Genomic DNA, 21,724 nt, shown 5'->3' on the forward strand with positions numbered 1-21,724 from the left:
ATTAGGGACCCAAACGGAGGTTTTAAGAGTGAGTTTTATTGCTGCTGAAAGAAGGTGTGATAGGCAGCATGCGGAGACCCACCTTCCCTCTTGCTTGGCGGCCGGGTGGTGGCAGCAGGGACTGGGCTTCAGCTGAGAAAAGCCATCTGTGAAGCTTGCGTATTATGCCAGCACCCAGGGGTGCGTTGGTGGAGGGTGGTGATGGAAGGGTGGGGCTCTGTTCCTCAGAGAGCCATGCAAGTGGGTGTGGAGGGGTGAAAGGAGGCAAGAAGTTACAGGCTGGTGTGGACAGAACAGCCTCTCCAAACCTGAGTGGGAAGACACTGAGTTCCAGTGGATTCAACACACAGAAGCATGGATTGAAGTGAGACAGACTTGGGAAACAACTTCTCCCCAGGGGCCCCTGGGAGAGACTTTGGCATTGCCTTTTGCTGGAAGTCTCTAAAAACTGGACCTGAACAAGGAGACTCCTGCCCAGAGTTGGTGAGCTGGACAACATGACCCCTACACTCTTGAGCCACGGCCCCTGTTCTGCTGGAGAAAGCCCTGCAGAGGAGGTCATCCGTGGCCTCCTTTCGGGCTCTGTCCCAGGCCCCCAGCCCACGTGTCCCCTGCCCTCTGTGGGCTCCTGGGTATGGGTGAGTGGCAGAGGGGTAAGGAGAGCCTTCTTGGCTTGCAGCATATGGAGAGAAGATGTCCCAGGGAATCCTCGCTCCTGATTTAAGCAGCTCCGACAGCTTTATGGCACCTCCTCGAGTGAGCCCCCAACGTTGGCTGTTTAACTTTTTAGCGTCGTTTAACGCTTAGACTCTGGCGGACAGGCAGGCCCCAAGGCCCCAGAGGCAGCGGCACTAAATCAGGACACTCTGAGGCCCCGATAAATAATTTTTACAGGGCACGCAGCCCATAGATCACCAGTGGGGGTGGGGGGAGAGTGGCTGTGATATTTCAACCAATTGTCATATGTGACTGCCCTGTGCTCCGACTCCAGGTCGCCCACATGGCAGCCAGCTTCATAACCACAGCCTGCTCTGGGGCTCTTCACTTTGGGGCATGGGAGAGGAGTAAGAGATGGGGCCTTTGATAACCCCAGCCAGCAGATGACCTGTTGCCTTCCCGGGAATGATGTTAAGGTCTGCTCAACTCACTGTTGTCCATAGAGCATGGGTGCTCAATCCAAGCCTCCTCTGGCACCGGGAGAAGGGACAGCTGAAGGCACGAGGGCAGGGTGGCAGAGAGGAACACAAATAACTTTCTGTAGCCAAAAAGTCACTTTTCTGACCACCTTCCCTGTTCTGTTGACCACCTCCAAACTTGTGGTCTGCGTGAGAGAACAGTACAGAGGGAGGGAGGCATTAGACCTGACCCCTGGAGAGGAGGGCAGAGCTAAGGCTGAAGTTCAGAGAAACTGGCAGCATCCCTGTACCATTTATACCTCTAGAGAAAGAGACGGAAAGACGTGGCGGAGGAGTGCGGAAGGAGAGAGACAGAAACACAGACAAGGCTAGGTAGTGAGAGGGACAGAAAAATGAAGACGAAAGACAGATGAAGATGTAGACAGAACAAGAGACAGAGGCAAGAGGAGACAGACCAAAACTGACTCAGAAAGGACACTCCAACAGATGGTTTGGTGTGGAGAAAGCGGCCTTTTCCTAAAGCTTGGTACCACGCAAGAGGAATAATGGTATCAACAGACCAAGGCAGGGGCTGCATCTGTGCCAGGCTGACCTGCCCCATGCCCTCTGAGGGTGCCCTTCCCCTGGCTCCAGGACTGTGTTTCCCTGCACCAGCTCCACGCTGCTTCCCCACTCTCTCCCCTCCCCTCAGTGCCCTTGCCCCGTCCCCTCATCTGTAAGATCCTGGGATTTGCGGGGACACTTAATCCATATGGAGCTGATTCATTCCCATCTAAATCATCTCCATGAGCTTCCCTAAGAGCCCTCTGATGTGCCAGCCACCATTCCTCTCCCCTGGGTGATGGCGGGCTGGGGGCTGCCAGTAAACAAACCTCAGCCGCCATCCATCTATCTTGGCCTCGCCCATCAGTCCAGCCAAGACCATTCATCTCTCCAGCACTGCTCCCTGCACCCCTCCATCCCTCCATCCATCTGTCCCTCCTCCTCATGCCCATCTACTGGAAACTTTACCTCTCTGCCTTTTCCTGGGTAGCATCTTGTGTCATCTCAACCATCCCCCTGTCTTCAGACAGGAGCCTTACTTTACTCCTGGCCCAGCAAAGCGTGGGCTCTCCCGGTTCATCACCTTCCAAGAATGAAGCCTTCGAGTCTGATGATTTTACTCTACAGCACTGACAACCTAGGGAAGTTCTTTCTTCTGTCTAGCTTGTGTGCTTGACATTCATATATGACCACACATCTGAATGGGAGTGGGAATAAGATTATAGGATTATACTCAAGCATGAGAGTCTCCAGTATTTTTATTATGTACCTCTCTGGCCTAACATGGTATGTAGAACGCAAGACCAGTGAAATGGGCCTTTCCCCCAGTCTCCCGCAGCAGAGTCTGGCCCAGTGCCAAGCACGCAGTGGGCACTCAGTGTTGATTGCTTACTGGCCATCTTCTTATTTGCCAGTGCCAATGATTCCGGTGGTCTCACATACATCCTGGGGGGTTTTGGTGGGATGACTCTCTGGATCTGATACAGGGCAGATTATGGCACCTCTAGCCTGGCGGGGTTTGCAGTAAACACTAAGGAAATGTCTCTTACTTCTACTCTCCCACCCAAATTTCTTTCTTTCTTTCTTTTTTTTTTTTTTTTTTGAGATGGAGTCTTGATCTGTCGCCCAGGCTGGAGTGCAGTGGTGCGATCTTGACTCACTGCAACCTCCGCCTCCCAGGTTCACTCCATTCTCCTGCCTCAGCCTCCTAAGTAGCTGGGACTACAGGCGCTCACCACAATGCCCGGCTAATTTTTTGTATTTTTGGTAAAGACGGGGTTTCACCATGTTAGCCAGGACAGTCTCAATCTCCTGACCTCGTGATCCGCCCTTCTCGGCCTCCCAAAGTGCTGGGATTACAGGCGTGAGCCACCGCGCCCGGCCTATCCCATCCAAATTTCTTAACGCAGGCCTGGGGTAGAGCTTGCCTCAACAACTTGCTCTTGTTAATTGTGGGGCTGAAGAGAGGGAGGACGAACAGGAGGGGCAGCAGGTGCTGGTGGGGCCTTCCATGGCACAGAAGGAGAACCCTCGCATTTGGGGGAAACCCTTATGTTTACCTGCACTAATCAGGAGAGTGCATGGAGGGTGCCGCTGTCCCCTGCCCCAGCCTTAGCATTATGGCCCTTCCCTTTTCAGCTTCTTCACCTCAGCCTGGGAGGGGTGACTCTGAGAAAGGGGCTTCTGCAAGCCTCTCAGGAGAGAAGACGGGAGCAGGTCTTTGGGTCCCATCTCAGCGTCTCCATGAGCAGCACCACTGGAAGTTGGGGAACAGGTCTGTCTGTCTCTGGAGTAGAGAATGTGGGTCAGGCTCTAGTTATCCTGCAGAGGGATAAAGTGGGTATGGGGGGTGGAGGTGGAGTTACAGGGAGAGATGAGGGCAGTACTTGTGACAGGTGTGTCCTTCCCTGGATCCAGTCATGAAGAGTGGGAGGGAGAGAGGAGAGGGAGGAGAAACATGAACTTTCACGTGCCCTGAGAGAGCTGGTGTCTCACCACTGCCAGCTGCTCCCCGAGACCTGGGATGCCTTGTTGAGCATCTGCCCTGCTCCCAGACCAGACTAGACCAGGCAGGGAATCCCGAAGCCGGATTCTCCCCTGTCCCCACACTAACTCCCACTCCCTTTCCCCTCGTTGCTGGTCCCCTGCATGGAGTCACTGTGAGTGCACAGGATAGGTGAGGCTCTACAGCTGTTATCGAGTTGTGAGGATCCTTGACCTTGTCCCTCTCATTCCCCTACAGGGAGAGGAGGCTCTAATTGTAGTCAGAAAGATAAGAAGGGTGTCGTGGAGAGGAGAGGGGCTGGGGGGGCCGTGGGGAAGCTAACCACTTGCCCCAGTCGTGTGAAGGTAAGTGTGGGAGGGGAGGGGCCTGCAGGTGGCAAGGCCCAACTTAAGAATGATGGAGTGCTTCTTAGTTCTCTGAGCTATAGACATGTGGGGTATGTAAGACCATGCAAAAGGATAAATTATTGCCTAAGAAGGAGAGGACATGGGGGAATAAGAAAAAATTCAAGCCAGGGAGACCCAATGCTACCACGCCTATCACCATCATGACCTGACCCATCTGTGCTGGACTGGATTAAAGTCCACAGGGAGGAGGAGGCCTGAGAACTGGCCCTGAGGTCCTCAGAGGAAAAGCTGATCCCCCAACGTGCATTTGCTTGATGTTACACAGAGCAAGGGGGAGCTGGGAACAGCTGCTCAAATTCTTCAGGTGAGACAGCCACGGGGAGCTCCCCATCCTCCCCCTTCCTTCCTTGCGCCCACCTCTCTCCAACCCCTCCTTCTACCTAGTCCACTGAGGAACAGTGCCCTCTTCTCCCATTGGCCCGCCTCTCGTGGTTGTCGCCAGCCTCTTGGGCTGGGCCCTCCTCACCCACTCAGTGGCTCCTAACCTTTCTTGTCTCCTCTGAAACTCCTCTTCCTGTAAGAAGCATCCCAGGCTGCTTCTCTCCTCCCCCTAAAAAAAGCCCACTTACCCAGACGTGCGGCTGATGAAAATCCTTTAGGATCCACTCGTGGGCTGCTGCCTTGGGTCCTGCAGGGTTTGGAGATTCCTTTGTTTGTCTGTCCTCTATTGCTCAACATCCACGTGTCAAATTTAAGCCGGGATTCCCACAATACAGGTGAGGAGCCAAGTCGTTTTTTTTGAGATGGAGTCTCGCTCTGTTGGCCAGGCAGTGGTGTGATCTCGGCTCACTGCAAGCTCCGCCTCCTGGGTTCGCGCCATTCTCCTGCCTCAGCCTCCCGAGTAGCTGGGACTACAGGCGTCTGCCAGGATGCCCAGTTAATTTTTTGCATTTTTATTAGAGACAGGGTTTCATCGTGTTAGCCAGGATGGTCTCGATCTCCTGCCCTCGTGATCCCCCAAAGTGCTGGGATTACAAGCGTGAGCCACCGCGCCTGGCCGAGCCTGGGGTTTTAAAATCTATTTGACAGCCCTTCTTCTGACATCATGAGGCAGAAGTGTCTTGAGGAATGTCGGGAGGTCTTAGAGGACCAATGAGCGGGACTGGTACACTTTCTTCCAGGGAAGCCACCTCATGCTACAGCAAGTAGTGACTGAGGCTGGACAATGGGAAGAACTGTAATCTCTTAAAATCGAAGAAAAGATTTCCAGGGTTTCAGTGAAGACCTTGAGGAGGAATGACTTTAATCTTTTCAAGCTCTGAGGGAGCAGAGAGGCCTGGGAGTCTGGAAAAGTTTCTGTCCACTCTTGCAGAACTGACTCAAAAGAGGGATAGCCACTTTCTTTTTCAAGAGCCCTGACTCATCCACGTTCAGTCCAATTCCACTTACAATTTCTTAGATAATTGTTTCTTTCTTAGACAGAAATTTGGTTCTGAAATTCCCTCTCCTATTCTTCCCGTGACCTGGGAACCATCTTTGGGAACCAACTTCAGCTTATAGTGCCAGAAGAACAGAGATGTAGAGACATTTTTGGACAGTCACACAGCAAACCATCAAGGAGCTGGGAATGCCCCCTTATGGATCCTCTTCTCTTCTCTGGATGTGAAGGGAAAGGATATGATCCTAGGGGGAAGGGTGGAGTTAGTGAGAGCTGGAAGAGCACCCCCGCCCAGCAGGCCCAGATCCAAATGTGCACATGATGGAAATGTCTTCATAGCCAAGGGCCCCTCCCTCCCAAAGAGAAAATCCCACAATTGGGGAACATCTGGATCAAACCACAGCCATGAAAGCGCAACATCAAACGAGGGTTTCTGAGCGACCCTCCCCACAGGCCCTGGTCCGAGAGAAATTGCAGACCTTCCTGCTTGAAGCTTTTAAGTGTCACAGAACCCCTCAAATTTGAGATTGCCTCCTATTTGCTGGAGACAGATGTCCCCGAGTGTGGTTGGGCCTGATTGCCCCCAGCGGGAGAGAGTGTGTGTGACCTGATCTTACCCCCAGCTGATCCAGGCAGGAAAGCTGTGATGAGGGGCTCCAGCCTTTCAGGCTGGGGGCTGGGGAGAGAGGGGACAGGTGGGCCTTCTGAAATGTGCCTACATCAAAGGTTTGAGTACCCTCCCTTCCAAGCTTTGGCGCCTCCGGGGGGAGGAAAGCAGTGATTTCACCACATAACTGCACGTAGGGCGGATCTCAGTCTGAGAACTTCTGGGGAATGTGGAGAGGGGAGGGACGGTTCTTCCCAGAGGGGAGGAAAGGGCAAGGGGGGTTCTCGCTTCCAAAATAGCCTACCCAGGCCGAGGAAAATGGGGCCATATGCAGCCTCCCTCCTGCTCTGGCCTCTTTGGAGGGAAAGCTGAGGGGAGGGTGCACTCTTCCAAGGGGGGAGGAGGAGCAGCTGTAGCAGGAGGAGGGCAGGAGCCGGATCACAGATGGAGAACGGTGGGGAACAGGGGCATCTTCCACACACAGGGCTGTGAAAGAGGAAGGCTGTAGGGTATGTGAATTCCAGGAGACAGTAGGCGCTCGCCTCCCTGTTCCCCATGCTCTGTCCTGTCTGAGGAATCAGAGAGTGTCTGGTCATGATGCTGGCAGGGTGGGATCGACTGTGGGGCACATGGGTTAGGGAGGCACCCCATATCTGGCTGGAATCCCAGTTCAGATTTGGATCATTTGAGGATGAGTGAGAGTTGGTTGGGGTGTTGACACCCCACTGTAACCTTAGTTTAAGAAGCTAAGGATTTATTGTTGGGGTGGAAGGTCACCTTTAGTTGGGAGGAGTTTGGGGAGAATAAAGGGGCCCCATTTGCATATAATTTTGCTTTTAGTTTCCATACTCCTCCCCTTCAGGGAGACTTCCATGACCCTTTCCTTTCCCTTCCCAGGGAGGTTTAGGTGTGTGCATGGTGCTCCCGTGGTGCCCTGGGTGTACCTATAGTCTTGGTTCTTTTCACCTTGCTTTGTAAAGATCTGTGGTTTCTTTTCCCATCCAGACTGTCAGTGCCTTGATGACATGGACCTCCTTGCTCTTCTCTGTGTTCCTAGTGCCCAGCACAGTGCCTGGCAGAGAGCAGGTGCTTGATGATGCTAGGTGCTGCTGCTGGAGCCCATTCCTCCCATGACCAATGTTCTGGGGGAAACAAAGGACAACCCACATGATGGTTCTTTAGCAGCCTGGAGGCCTCTGATGGGCTCTCAGCCTTTCTAAAACTGCAAGGATAGCTCCTATCTGACCGCCTCTGGGCGTCTCCTGGGAGGACCCTCAGTGACAGCACTTTCTTCTGCCCCTGAAACTTATTGTCCATAAGGCTCACCTTCATGGTCAGATATTTATTTATTAGAGACAGGGTCTTGCTCTGTCGCCCAGGCTGGAGTGCAGTGGTACAATCACAGCTCACTGCAGCCTCTAGTGGGCTCGAGTGATCCTCCTGCCTCAGCCTCCCATAGCTAGGACTACAGGCACTCACCATCACACTCAGCTAATTTTTTTTCTTTTTGTTGAGACTGACTTTTGCTCTGTCGCCCAGGCTGGGGTGCAGTGGCATGGTCTCGGCTCTCTGCAACCTCTGCCTCCCAGGTTCAAGTGATTCTCCTGCCTCAGCCTCCCGAGTAGCTGGGACTAGGATTACAGGTGCCCACCACCATGCCTGGTTAATTTTTGTATTTTTTGTAGAGATGAGGTTTCACCATTTTGGTCAGGCTGGTCTCAAACTCCTGACCTCAAGTGATCCACCCACCTCAGCCTCCCAAAGTGCTGGGATTACATGCATGAGCTACCACACCCCACTAATTTTTAAAATTTCTTTTGTAGAAACAAGGTCTCACCGTGTTGCCAAGGTTAGTCTCAAACTTCTGGCCTCAAGAGATCCTCCTACTTTGGCCTCCCAAAGTACTGGGATTGCAGGTATGAGCCACCAGGCATGGCCCCTATTCTTATTTTTAAATCTGGGATGGATGTGTCTCTTTTTTGTCACATGAGACCAAATGCTGTTTGGGGCCAGATTACTCCTACTGTTTCTATGGCCCACAGTGCCTAGCATGAAGGAAGACTTCAGTAAAGATGGGTTGGCTGTGGACCAGATGACCCTCTCTGTGAGTGCTGGTACCTCAGTCTTCCATGTGGTAGCTTTGTCTGGGGCTCTGAGGGCTGAGCTTCCATGAGCTGTTGAGTCAGGGATGTTCTGACATAAGGGGGTGAATAGGACACATTAGAAGCTCCTGTCCTGGTGACACAGGGCGTGAAGGGCTTTGTCAGCTGAGAGAATCAGTGCTCAAGGGGAATGTTGTGGCGATTACAGCGGTCAGAGGGTTTTATTCAGAGTCTCTGGGAGAGGAAAATAGGAAAGGAGCTGAGAGAAGGGGAAGGAAGGGCTAGGCAGAGGATGAATGAGGATGTGCATGTGGGATAAACTTGACAGAGGGTGAGCAGGCAAAACAGCTTTGCCTGCTAGGGAAGACCCAGGTGTAAGCCTGGCAGGCCTTGTGTCTAGGAGGGACCTGGGCTATGGTAAACAATATAGTATGCTCTGAAGATTGTACCCACCCCTCCAGTCCCCACTCACATCCCTTCCCAAGATAGAGTCTTTGGTCTCACTGTGAGTTCTAGGCCTAGCCTGAGCTGTGCTGGGGTGACACCACCTAACACCAAGCTCAGATCAAACCAGCTTTGCTTCATACCCTTGGGGGCCTCCCTGAGGCTGGAGGGGACTTTGAAGTTGATGGAGAGAAGATTGGTGAGCTGTGTGCTAAGCAGGGATCTCTCAGCAGTCAATGAGGTGGAGAGGATCTCCACTCCCTTTTTTGGGGGGCTGAGATATTGACACCTTAGTTGTCAAAACCTAGGTTTTTCATCCTTGAATGCTGCGTGAGGCTGACTTGATCACCAGGCATCTCTGGGTGGTAGGGTGTGGCAGGATTGCTGAGCTCCAGAGAGCACCATTCACTGCATTCCTGGAGCACAACTCTAGGTGGTGCCATTCACATAGAATTCAATGTGTAAGATGCCCCCCCCACCCCAGGGAGTTGTGCAACTATGGGTCACCATGATGCCCTTTTGGGGTCAGGGTTCTGTTTAGAAGCCCAAGCCGGTCAACATGAGAACTAGCAATATTCAAGTAAGACTTTGCCCAGAGACAGAGAGAGATGGGCAAAACGATTTCCAAAGTTAAGTCCTCATGAAAGTGGCACCAGGAATGGGAGCTGTCTCCTGGAGCAACAGAACCATGGAGCAGTGCGTGGTCTTGGGCTAGATTAGAAACGACAAAAGTCCATCATCAGGGAAGGAAAACAGTCTTAAAATCCCTGGATTGGAAAAGATAACCCATATGTAAGCACCTAGTGGGGCCTGGCATTTAATAGGTAGGCAGTTAATACGAGGTGAGGCAGTAGCTCATGCCTGTAATCCCAATACTTTGGGAGGCTGAGGTGGGAGAATTGCTTGAGGCCAGGAGTTTGAGACCAGCCTCAACAACATAGGGAGACACCATCTCTACAAAAAATAAAAAATAAATTAGCCAGGCATGGTGGTGTGTGCCTGTAGTCCCAGCTACTTGGGAGGCTGAGGTGGAGGATTACTTGAACCCAGGAGGTCAAGGCCGAAGTGAGCCATGATCGTGCCACTGCACTCCAGCCTGGGTGGCAGAGCAAGACCCTGCCTCAAAGAAAACTCCCCCAAACAAACAAACAAAGATAACAACAATGAGGTGAAACAGAAGCAGTCTACACTCCAGTCTCTAGGTCTGCGGATCTTAGAGGCAGAATGGCCCAGCCATGATGGCTACACTTGTGCATGGCAACTTGCTGAAATCAGAAATGGGAACCTGACCTAGATAGAGGTCAGGAATTTGTTTTCTTCTTTTTTCTCCTTCTTAGGGAAAGCTTAGTCCATTGTTTAGGATGAAAAATAACAACCAGATGAACGAAAGAAGGATCATCAGGAGTGATGAGTAATGTGCTCCAGATGTGGCTATGGAGAACTGGTTCTGACGGGCACCGCTGCCTGCAAGTAGTCACCTTGTGGGGAGACCCCCTTATTTCAACAAGGTTGCAGTGACACAAGTTTTTGCAGCCTTCTTTTGGAATTGTCTTCAGGGTGTGTGACTCAGTTTTTTGATCGTCCTTATTGGTGGTAAATCTTTATGCTTTGCTTTTTTGGAATCAGTCAGCCCCTGCCCCCACCCAAAAAAATCAGTTAATAATGATTGCCTTGAATTCTTTGTAAACTGGCTCTGAAGTCAGTTTTGAAAGGAGACTGCAGGTATGTTTTAATCAATAGAGGCACATAAGGAATGAGTGTATGTTCTCTGCAGGTGACTGTTTTGAAGGGCAACCCTTGTTTGTTCTGCCATGTTTGTTTAAAGAAGCTAATCACAGATATAGAGTTCGTATTGTATTCTGTATAATAAAATAATGTAATATGATGTTGAAGGCAGTATGCTAACTACCTCCTCCCGCTGCTATTGTGAATTAATACCTCTGATGATGTATAATGCATTTGCTTTTGCCAAGAAAGGGAGGGAATAGAGGCATGGAGGCTGTGTCTACACAGGCAGACCCAAGTGAAGAAATGGTTCAGTGATTCAGGGAGAAGGTTTGGGCATCCATCTGCCCGTGAGAGTTGCCTAACTCTGCACTCCTTTCTGGACTAGCTCTGTGTTCATTCTTCCAGAGGATTTGGTCAACTGGGCAGGGTGCACAGCCCTCTTTTAGAGGGCAGATTAATTTCTTAGCTTGGTTCTCTGTCATTCACCTGCAAAAATCAGCACTAAGATCTAAGAGAGGGAATCATAAATCAGTTCATAAGTTATACTTTTCACAAAAGTGGAAGAGCTGAGGTCAAAATGAACCTACATAGCAAACTTGTTCATACAGTTATTAGTTAACCTAAAAGAAGAACTCTGTGGTTGAGGAAGTTTCCAGAACTTTCCTTTCTGGAGGAAAGACCAGGAAGAAATGGATAAGCATCAGATCAGGGAGACTGAGGGTCCCCCTTTTCTCTCCTTTTGGGGAAACCCTGACTGTGGGCTTGTGTGGGATTTTGGGTGTGATGGCCAGGTTGGGGCAGAGAGAGGGTGGAACGACCTCCAGGAGGCCTAGCCAGTGGAACGCTCAGTGCTCCTTTGCTGATAGACCAAGCTGCAAATCAGGAATTTATTAGGAGCTGAGACTCATTTTCCCACCCTTTATAGCCCTGACGACTCAGAGCCAAACTCTGGCAAGGGGCTTCCTCATGGTTTTAATTAGACAATTAATTTTTTATTGCATCGTTTGATTTCCAGAGCCAGTTCCACTCTCCCTCTTGTCCCCCACCTGCCTCCCAGCTGTGAACAGGAAAGGAGAGACAGGGGGATTCAGGAAGGGCGCAGAGAAAAAAAAGCCCTGTCTGCCTTTGAGCTGATTTAGGAGTGGCGGGCAGGGAGCGGGAATCCTCTGCCACCCCAGCTTGTCTAGCACCAGAGACACTGTCCAGAGCCCAGACCTGGGCTTTCAGAGCCTGCACAAAGGCATTCTGAGCTGCTCCTCCCAAGCTTCTCCCTGCTGCTGGGCTAATTAGTAACACAGGGTGGGGGTAGGGGCAGGGAGCAGTGCCCCGAAATACATTAGCGGCATTTCTGTGGTTAATCCTGGCCGTGCTTAGAGGCTGTTTACCCTCTACCCAGGGATTAGGAACCTGTTTGAGTTAGAAGGGCACGGAGAGGCCAGTGCTTGGCTCTGTCCTCCACCTGCTTTCAGGAGCTGGGGCAGGGGCGCTGAGCCAGCGAGGGGTGGGGAAATAGTGAGAGAAACCTGTCTCCAATCTGTCTCCCTTTATTGATCTCCTGCCTTCCAGCAGCTTGGCCTGCTTTTGAATCTTTATCCTTCCCCCAACCACCCGCCCCAAGTTTCACCCCTCGCCACTGCCCTTGTCAAATATCACCCTGGCTTGGAAAGGTGGGGAAGAAGGGAAGAGGGAGGGAATGTAGTGTTTAAGCTGTGGGGATGAGCCTGGCTGTGGAAGGGCCCCCTATATGTCACGTATGTTCTCTTGGAGGAGTAGGGAGCCCCCTCTCAAGATTTCTGACTATGCTCATATTCCGCCCTGAAAGAAGAAGAGAAGGCTAGACTCTAGGAAGAACTTACTTTCAGTAGCAGAAACAGGTAGCTCCTTCTTTAAAGTTTTATGATGTGCCAAGTCCAATATTTCACTGACAACAACATTGTTCGGAGGCCTTAAAATGGAATGGGGAGGGCTGTTTCCTCAGGTGTCCTGTTGGTGGGGACATTGTCACTCATTGTTTCAGCACAAGGGCTCTTTCTGGAAGTGTGTGTTCATGCACACATACACACCCACCCACATACACATCGGGGCACTGGTGCACCTGTGCAGGCATGCGCGCCGCCAGGCACGACCCGTCAGTATGCCAAGACTCCAGGTTATCCATGAAAGGTGTGCACGTGCTCACACACATGCACCCCGACAAAGCCAAACTGAATCCCAGAACCAAGTTGACAAGCATCACAGAAGTGGCTCTGAGGAGCCTCCAGGGCCCTTGCAGGTAAAGCAAGCCCTCCAAAAGAATAGACCGGGATGCCATTCAAGCAGAGGGGCTCTGGCGACCTCCTTGCTCCTCACATTCCCCTCTGGGGTCAACGCAATATCAGCATTGTGAATATGTGCCTCCCACCTGCCATTGTGGGTCTAGAAGGGCATAAATTTCTCATGGGGTCCAGGACTGCAAGAAAAAGTAGGACGTATTTATGCTGGACTGTGAGGGACACAAAGATAAAAGGACCCAAACATCAAAGGGCCCCCCAGAAGCTCAGCGTGCAGACCTCTGGATCTAGGACTTGTTCTGTAAACCGGGTTTCTTCTCCTTCTGGGAAAGCTCACATTGAGCAATCCCTCTGCTGGGGCTTGAGGTGGTTCCATGCTGGGAGTGAGGGATGGGCCTTCTTGAGACGAAGTACTGCCTCAGTGGTCGGGGCGCATCTCTGACAGCCTGGCCACTACCTCCCAAGTTGTGCATAATGGTAGTTAGAAATCCACGGAAGAAAGGGACAGAAAGGTTGTGTGTATGGGGTGTGGGGGCAGGCCCAGTATTATTGATTGACATGTGTGTTTCCATATGGCCCCACAGCAGAGAGACGTGAATTCAGGCCTTCTAGCACTCAGAGCGCTGGGTTAAGGGTGGGGTGTGTATGCATGGGATCCTGAGCTGGCACCTCTGGGACAGTGAGGACAAAGGGGCCAGGAGAGCAGGCAAAACTCCACCAGAGAGGCCATGTGCAGGGCTCAGTGTCTATCAGTGGGCAGAGGAGAGATGAAGAGAAATGGTGAAAGGAATAGGAGAAACAGAAGAAATAAAAATGAGGGCACTGAAACGGAGAGAAAGAGCTAACATCCACACAAAGAGAGGCCGGTAAACACTGGCTGAGCTTGAGGAGTGGGTGGTGGGCAGCGGGAGGCGGGTGAGGGAGAGCCTTGGGAGGCCAGCAACCAAAACAATTGGCTAGGCTTCTGGCTGGAAAGGTGGGCAGGACGGCAGGGAGGGGAAGGGGCTGCAGAGAAAAATCCTGCTCTCTGGGTAGGGGAGAGGCGGCAATGGAACCTGCTCCTTCCAGCTCACAAGCTCACAGCATTTCCCCCGCTCTTCTCTGTGAGCCCAGGGCTGAGACTGACGGGCCTGCAGCTTCTTTGGGTCCTGGGTGGATTTGAATAATTAAGTCATCTGGATTCTTATGATTTACCATTTTCAATGATAAATAGACAGCACCCAAGCCAGCCAGTTGGCAAAACTCTGGCTGCTGGTTATAATTTGTCAAGTTGCCAGCAGATTCATGTTTTATGCTAATGGAGGGGGACTCATTGACTAGGGGGAGGCAGTGACCGGGTCAACTCTTTCCTCAGGCACCCCAGAGGTCGAGAGGTTGGGGGAGAAAGGCCGAGGCTGTTATGGATTTTCTGTAAGGGTCGGTGTAATTTTATAATAATTCAGCGGGTACACACACTCTCACATACACTGAGGTTCATGTATGGAGAGATATGTTCAGATTTGCAGGCACCTCTATCCCCCTCCCCACACACACACTGGCACTTGTGCAGGCATCTGGGCCTGGTGTACACAAGCCTGGCACAGGCACACTTATCTGCCCCCCTTCAGCTCGCTCACACATGCACACCCTTGTGATCACCTTCAGGCACGTGATTACACCAAGGCAAACTCATAGACCTGCTCTGCAACCTGGAGAAACATATCACATCACCCCTACCCTCCTTCACCTCTGACGGAGCAATGTTTTGGAGGGCCCCACCGCTGCCCATCTCAAACCCTTTATTTTAGGACTTTCATGGCGGCTGATCCCAGCGCAGGCCTCTTGCTCCCATTCTAACGTTTTTCCAGTGGGAAAAACAAATGGGCCCCAGGGAAGTCCTGCTTGTCAACCAGCTGGGGCTGGGTAGCTGGAGCTGGGAAGTCAAGGGGTCTGAGACCCAGCACATGGAAAGCTGCAATGAAAATCAGCTGACTCCAGGCCGGGCGCGGTGGCTCACGCTTGTAATCCCAGCACTTTGGGAGGCCGAGGCGGGCGGATCACTAGGTCAGGAGATCGAGACCACGGTGAAACCCCGTCTCTACTAAAAATACAAAAAAAATTAGCCGGGTGTGGTGGCGGGTGCCTGTTGTCCCAGCTACTCGGAGAGGCTGAGGCAGGAGAATGGTGTGAACCCGGGAGGCGGAGCTTGCAGTGAGCCGAGATCGCGCCACTGCACTCCAGCCTGGGTGACAGAGCGAGACTCTGTCTCAAAAAAAAAAAAAAAAAAAAAAGAAAATCAGCTGACTCCCAACCACACTTTCTTTTCCATTGGTTTATTTGTATATTGGTCCACAACACATTGAAGCCTCACAGTTGCAAGAATTTTTTTTTCATATTTGTGGCAAACTGAGGTAGAGACAATGCTTGGCACAGAGTAGGTACTAGATAAATATTAGTGGAATGAACAGCTGAAGCGACTGACTTCTAAATGGAGCAGATTGCTCATTTCGCTTCTGTTCCTCCACCTCAACAAACCTTTACGTCCTCACTGGTTTGTGAGGCCGGAGAACAGGTGTGGCCTTGGTGTGGTAAGAAATGCTAATTTTATCCAAACTGAAGCAATCTGGTCTCAATTTTGAACCCCAAATGCCCTCAAAATGGATCAATGAGCCAGGGAGGCTTGAGGAAGGAGGGAGCATCTGCCCTTCCTCCTGGCCAGAAGAGAATTTGAATTTGCTTTGAGTAGCTTATGGGCAGGGCTGGAAGGTGCAGTTCATGACTGTCAGCAGCTTTGAGGCTGATGGAGGCATGGGGAAGGATTAGGGGCCTGGGAGAAAACATTTTATTTCCCTGTACCCCACCACCCCAACATGGGGGAGAAAAACACAACAGCAAACTGAACAGAGCAGAAGCCGAGGCAGCAAGAACCCAAAGACAGAAGCTGCTTCTAGCATCAGGCTCCAGGATGCAACTGCGTCTCTCAGCTCTGCCGGCTGAGATTGCAGATCCTGTGAAGCAAGTCAGGTTCCTTCCTTCCCTGCCAGGCTGGAGTAAGGAGGCTGTTCTAGGCAGGCAGTCTGCAGCCGCTCACCAAGGTCTGGAACAAGCTGCCTTCCTTCTTTGCCAAGCAGATGTGGATGGCGGTGGGCCTGGCTAATCAGGGGTGTTCTGTGGAAAGATAGCCAAGAGCCAGAATCGCCAGCCTCTCCATTCCAAGGGATAGATGACCCCTAACTGCATCAGGAATAGGGAAATATGCTTTGCTTATTTAAGAGTTTGAGGCTCCGACCTGGCGTCATTGACCTCGCTCTCACTCACCCTGGGAGAGTAACAGCCTCGAGGGCATCAGCAATTCCATTTTCGGGAGCAGGGACAGGCTGACTGTGGCTTGCAGATGGCTGGGAGTGGGGAAGAATTGTCTAGGGGTGAGCTAAGGGGATGTGAAGGTCATAATCATGATTAATACATAAAACTAATTGATTCATCCCACATCTGGTTAGCAAAGTTTACTCCCCATTTTCCCCCTCATCTTTTTTTTTCTTTTTTGAGACAGGGTTTTGCTCTGTCACCCAGGCTGGAGTGCAGTGGCACGATCTCAGCTCACTACAACCTACATCTCCTGGGCTCAAGTCATCCTCCCACCTCAGCCTCCCGAGTAGCTGGGACTACAGGTGCACACCACCATGCCTGGGTAATTTTTGTATGTTTTGTAGAGATGGTTTTGCCATGTTGCCCAAGCTGGTCTTGAACTCCTGGGCTCAAGCTTTCTTTCCACCCTGGCCTCCCAAAGTGCTGGGATTACAGGTGTGAGCCACCGTGCCCAGCTGCTCCCTCCCCATCTTCTAATCCTGCTATTTGCATCCACATAATGAACTCTTGAGGGCAGGGTACATATTAACCGGCCTAAAGGGCTCAGAGCAGAGCCATCTGGAGTACAAAGATAGTACAAGATCCCGAACTTGGACTGGATGAAAAGGGAGACAGAGAAATCAGAAAGGTTGGAAGGAAGAGAGAGAGAAAGATAAATAAAGGGAGGGAGAAGCTAGAGAAAAGAGGGGAGGAAAAGCTTAAAGAGCAATGCTAGGCAGTGCTTGTCAGAGGCCTCCCTGAGAGAGCACTGCAAGGTTTACTGTGAACATGCCTTTCTAGCCAGTGGTTTAGTGGTGCCCCAGCCCATCCTCAAGGTATACACTGCCCTTGGAGGAAGTGGCTGACCTCAGTGACCTGCCCCATCCCACTTTTGGGAGACAAAGGAATTGGCTCTAAGAAACCTTGTGAATCAACCAGAGCACATGAGCAGGGCATGGGAAGTGCAGGCCCAACAGGCTAAAGATACCCAGCAACCTCAAGTTGATCCTCTCTATAGCTGAATCTAAAGTCACCTTACCAATTAATCTCTTTGTGTGTGTGAATTCAGTGAAATCTACTGCAGACCTAAGGTCCACTTGCCCTGGTAGGGAATGTCTTCTTTCCCTTTCATGTATGAGATCCTTTCTCTGGCTTTTCCAGGATTTGCAAACCTCCTCCCAAGCTCTTTGCAGATGAATCCAACCCCTCCTGGCATGGAGAAACTCCTTGACCTGAAAGGTGGTTTTCCGGGGCAGGGTTGGAGATAAGGATAGCAAAGAAGGAAGATTTTTCTTCTCACCAATGGAAGAAAATGAAGATCTCACTCCCAGCCCCCCATCCTCCCAACCCCTACACCCCCACACCCCCCTCCCACCCTTGCAAAGTGGACTAGGTCTTATCTTCATCCCTGTCTCATTTGCACATATTCAGGCAAGCTAACCAAAACTACACAAAAACCCTCCAGTGCAAAGGGCTCATTTAACAAATGATCGCTGAGCACAGCGGCTTACGCCTGTAATCCCAGCACTTTGGGAGGCTGAGGTGGGTGGATCACTTGAGGTCAGGAGTTCGAGACCAATATGGCCAATATGGTGAAACCCCGTCTCTACTTAAAATACAAAAATTAGCTGGGCTTGGTGGCACATGCCTGTAATCCTAGCTACTCAGAAGGCTGAGGCACGAGAATGGCTTGAACCAGCGAGGTAAAGGTTGCAGTGAGCTGAGATCATGCCACTGCATTCCAGCCTGGGCGACAGGATGAGACTCCATCTAAAAACAAACAAACAAACAAACCAACAAACCAACAACCAACAAACAACAACAACAAATGATCAAACAGTCCCAAGGTCACAGAACCAAAGCACCTCTGAGCCCAGAACAAAGCTGCCCAGTCTTCAGACAGCCTCTGCCAGTAGGGTGGGAATGGAGGCGCTTGGGGCTTCGAGTGAGAGGATTGAGCCCGGGAGAGGCGCCGCCAGGGTGGGAATCCACGACCAGTCCCTGCCTCACTGGCCTCTTGTACTTCATGCGCGGCTTTTGGAACCAGATCTGGACCTGCATATCATACAGCCTCAACGGCGTCCAGCTTGGCGTGCTGTGTCGGGGGCAGGTAGGGCTGCAGGAAGAACTCCAGCTCGCTCAGCTGCTTCGAGAAGCCTGCATGCAGGCAGCCAGCCCCTGCCTCTGCCTCCCACGGTTCACAGGCGGCCATCACCCAGGGCTGGGCCCTGGAGACGGCGAAGTGGTGGTGGTCAGGGCCTCCGCAGCCCAAGGTGAAGCGGGGAGTGGCCCCAACTGGCCTTTCTGCTCACCTTCCATCTCCTCTTTCCTCCCTATGCTCCTCAAGAACCGGGATCTCCTTTCTGTTAACTGTTAACCCTAGTTGAGTTCGTGTTTCTCTTTCTCTCTCTCTCTACCCCCCTTCCCCTCACTCCCCTTATTCTTTCTTTATCTCACTGTATCTTCATTTCTCATTTTCCTTCCTTCTTTTGCTTCATTTCTGCTCTACCTTCACTTTCTCTTTTTCTTCCATTCCTTCCCCTGCCCTTGCTTCTTTCCCTTGTCCCTGTCTTTCCTCCTTTTCTACCTATCTTTCTGTCTCCCTTCCATTTCTTTTTTCTCACTTATACCTCCCTTTCTTTCCCTTCCTTTTTCTTTTACTCTCTAGCTCTCTCCTTTGATTTGCTTTCTGTTTCTCTCTCTATTTTTTCTTTTCTCTTCTTTTCTGTCTTTATCTCTAATCTTTTTTCTTCTTTTTTCTATTTTAACAGGCCCCAGACTATCTCTAGTATTAAAAACCCAAACAAACCTAGTCCTGCTTCTTCCTTCTGCTTTTTATCAATATTCCTTTCATGTTATCGCTATCCCAGCCATCCTTCCAGAATACCTTTCTGTCTCCAGCGTTAGGGCCTTTTCATATCTTTTCCTCTCTCCCAGTCTCTTCTCTTTGTTGTTCTGAATTTTTCCAGTCCTTTATGCTGTTTCCCTAGGCCTTCTTCTTATCTTCCTTTGTTTCTAAATTCCCTCTCGGCAGTAGGCACAAGGCATAAAACTGGCCCCTCCCCAGTAGAGGTTTTTGTCCTGTGTAAGCCCAGCCGTCTTTCATGCATTTCTTTCTCAACTCCTCTCAACTTGAGACTCAATCTCAAGGGCCCGGGAATAGAGCTGTTTCCCCCTACTTGAGAAGTCAGGGCTGGGTCCACAGCTCCCTATTACAGGCTTAGGGAAGCCTTGCCAAACTGCTGTCACTCCATCAATCCTAAGAAGAAAGGGGAAGAGGAGCAAGGAAAGAGAAAAAGAGAGATAGTCCCATAGATCTGTGGGATTGGGTTGGGGGTGGGGAGGTGGGGCGAGGGGTAGTATTGGAGAGGCAGGAGAAAAAGGACCACATTCATCAAAGGGGAGTGGGGTAGGCAGAGGACCAGACATCTTCTCTCAGAGCACACAAAGCCCCACCAGCCTGCAAGAAGACGCCCAAGCCGGCTCCCACGTTTGCTTTGGGACTGGGGATGGATGAGGCCTTCCATCCAAATCCTCCGGACCGCAGAGGTGTGAAGGGCCACAAGATGTGAGGAAAGAAAAGGGTTTACATTCGTTTTGAGTATTGGTGGATTTTGTGTCTGCCCCTGGACACGTCCCTCTCAAAGGCCCTTTTTTTGGGGGACCAAGCCAAACTCCCTATTGGCAGTGCCAGCGGAAGCCCTCCTAAACCTCTCAGCTAGGCCAGTCCAACTCCGTCCGGGGCTTGCCAATGAGCAGATGCCGAGCAGGTGCCAGGGCAGCTGCTGGGCTACAGCAGAAAAACTTCAGGAGTAGCGAAAACAAAGGCCTGGGCAGATTTGTGGCTTCTGACCAAGCAGGGCCAAGGGGCCTCTGGAGGTGTCTACCCAGGAAGGGCCAGAACACCACGTGTTCCACGTAGGAATTTTCTCTCCTGGGATCCACATCGCTTCCTGGCCCTTTCCAAGGAGTCCGAATGTGTCCTCTGCCACTTGCCTGGCTCCTCCTGCCGGGGGCTCCCCAGGAGGAGCCCAACCTAAAAACTAAAGGCACAGCGCAGACCCTTGCCGCCTGGCTGGACTTCCCCGCCCAGGAACACCCCGGGCTCCAGGGTACCCCCCAACACCTGCAGCGGCCTCTGCCCTCGTCGACTTCCCGAGGCCACCCCGAAGCTTCTACACCTGCCTGGGCCCATCCTCCCGCCTTGTCCTGGGCCCCAAGTTCAGCTGTGCCCTCTGAACCCACCCTCTGCTCTTGACTGCCCTCTGAAGAGCCTCCCCATTCCTTCCTCCTGGGGCATCTCTTGGGTGGGGGAGGAAATCTCAGCCCTGGGAGGAGAGCAGGGGCCTTTTCCTTGCCCTCACTGGAGAAGAGCGGGAGATTGTGCTGGAGGCGGGAGGGGGCACTCGCTTGGCTCCATCTCAGGGAAATGGGTCTCTGACTCAAACTGGATTCAGAAAAAAAAAAAAAAAAAAAAAAAAGATTTTTGGGAGTTGTTCCTTCTCTCAGATCACTCCTAACTTAGAATCAACGTAAGGTCCCAGGACAGCAGGGTACCTCTCCGTGCGGATCCTCCGCCCCGTCCCGGCAGAGTCGGAAACTCGGGCTGGCATTTCCTTCCCTTTCCGCGGGGCGTGTCTGGGGATCTCCAAGCGCCTCTAAGGGCCTGCTGGGGTGAGCGGGTTTGGGACGCGGCTGGGTTTTTCTAGGCTGGCAATCGGTCCCGACTGGGGAATAAGCACACACATCCTTCCTTCAGTACGGGAAGCGGAGCACCCTCTCTCCCACTTTAGCCCTCGAAACCTCAACTCCGCTCCCTTCTCTATCTCCCCTCAAAAAACTTTTCCGAAGTTCCCCCAAGTTGCGTTTGAGGAAAGAAGTCGTCTCCCTCAGACTCTGGGTTTCTCGGCCCCTAACCCTTCCCTCAATCCCCAGTTTCGGAAGCAACCCTCCCCCTCCCCTGCCAGCTACCACCTTAGTCCCTAAACTCGGGGAGGAAAGCTGCTCTGACCCCATGCATCTGACAGAAGCCCAACCCCAGCCCAAATTTCTCCGGGGGAAGGCAGATTAGTGTCAGCCTGCAGGGGAAACAGGGGTAAGGGGAGAGAGAGACAGGGACGGGGAGAGACAGATTGTTCTCGGGCTGAATCGCACCCCTCCGGGGCCCAGCTTACCTGCTCCGGACGGCTCCTCTAGATTTCCATCCTCTCAAAAGTTTGTCCTCTCAAACGATTCCGGGAGGAGTGCAAACTCGGCCTTTGTGGGCCGGGTACCCTTGAAGGCGCAGGCGCCTGATCTAGAGCAGGCCCCGGGGAAGCAGGACTCGGGGGCACGGTCGCCAAAGTGGGGACCCGAGCAGCGATCCGGAGGGAGAGCGTTCAGGCGCCCGGGCTGGGGGCTACACTGCTGGCGCGGGACGGCCCGGGACAGAGTGGGCGCTATAGCGGGAGTGGCGAGCAGGGCCGGGCGGGCCCGGGCAACTGGAGGGAGAGGTCCCTGGGTGCCTGGCGACGTCTCTCGCTTTCTCCAGTTTCTGCCCTGCCGGTGTGCCCCAGCCCACAACATTCCCTCGACCTCTTCTGGGGCGGCGCTCAGGGCCCCCACATAGCGAAAGGGAGGGTGAAGGGATGAGGCGCCCCTCCCGCCTTAGCCCTTCCTCAGCCCCCACGTCACAGCCCCCGCCTTTCTCCCCAGAGCCAAGGGACAGACAGAGAATTGCGACTAGAAAGTCGATCGATTGGTACGAGGGACCACGTGGCCAGGGGCTGGCCAATGAC

General features: G+C 52.2%; 1 long non-coding RNA gene across 5 annotated transcripts; it reads right to left on the reverse strand.

Moving 5' to 3' along the window:
* Window positions 1-78: 78 nt before the first annotated feature.
* Window positions 79-21,666, reverse strand: LOC129466372 (uncharacterized). Of its 5 annotated transcripts, none has more exons than XR_010116631.1 (6): window positions 21,122-21,642; window positions 18,835-19,206; window positions 7,043-7,218; window positions 4,661-5,714; window positions 1,149-3,500; window positions 79-308 (listed from the first exon to the last, which is right to left on the reverse strand). It is a non-coding gene; the product is annotated as an uncharacterized lncRNA (long non-coding RNA). The 5 variants fall into 5 exon arrangements; XR_008652141.2 differs by having other exon boundaries at window positions 79-323; XR_010116630.1 differs by lacking the exons at window positions 79-308; window positions 1,149-3,500; window positions 4,661-5,714; window positions 7,043-7,218; window positions 18,835-19,206 and adding exons at window positions 14,917-17,717; window positions 20,505-20,674 and having other exon boundaries at window positions 21,122-21,666.
* Window positions 21,667-21,724: the final 58 nt, after the last annotated feature.

The sequence above is a fragment of the Symphalangus syndactylus genome, chromosome 17 (genome assembly GCF_028878055.3).
Source record: "Symphalangus syndactylus isolate Jambi chromosome 17, NHGRI_mSymSyn1-v2.1_pri, whole genome shotgun sequence".
NCBI lineage: Eukaryota > Metazoa > Chordata > Mammalia > Primates > Hylobatidae > Symphalangus > Symphalangus syndactylus.